The sequence below is a fragment of the Galeopterus variegatus genome, unplaced genomic scaffold, assembly GCF_000696425.1.
Source record: "Galeopterus variegatus unplaced genomic scaffold, G_variegatus-3.0.2 Scaffold2257, whole genome shotgun sequence".
Classification (NCBI taxonomy): Eukaryota; Metazoa; Chordata; class Mammalia; order Dermoptera; family Cynocephalidae; genus Galeopterus; species Galeopterus variegatus.
In genome coordinates, this window is record NW_007728368.1 from 285140 (window position 1) to 285770 (window position 631).

Consider the following 631-nt stretch of genomic DNA (forward strand, 5'->3'; position numbering starts at 1 on the left):
CTCCCCTCCAAACCATAAGCTGCTATGAATTCAAAAGCCAAAAGCAAAATATTTTAATTACCCACGCTAGCAGTTCTTGTCATTAAGGAAGTAAGCTGAGTTAATGTAGCCTACAGACCTTTGCTTTGAAGATATAAGGATTTAAAAAATATATTCTTATATCCTTAGATCAAGCTAAATGTCAATCAAATGAATGGATTTAAGAAATGTGGTATATATACAAAATGGAATACTATTCAGCTATAAAAAAAGAATGAAATCCTGTCATTCATGGCAACATGGATGGAACTGGAGACAATTATGTTAAGTGAAATACGCCAGGTGCAAAGACAAACACCACATGATCTCACTCATATGTGGAATCTAAAAACAGTGGTTCTCATAGAAGTAGGGAGTAAAATGGAGGTGACCAGAGGCTGGAAGGGGAGGGGGTGGGGAAGACGTTGGCCAACGGGTACAAAGTTACAGTTAGATAGGAAGGATAATGTTCTGGTGTTTTAGGATGACTATAGCTAAAAATGGTGTCTTGCATATCTCAAAGTAGCTAGAATAGAGGATTTGAATTTATCGTCACAAAGAAATGATGAATACTTAGGTGATGGATATGCTAACTAGCTGGAGGGGATCATTA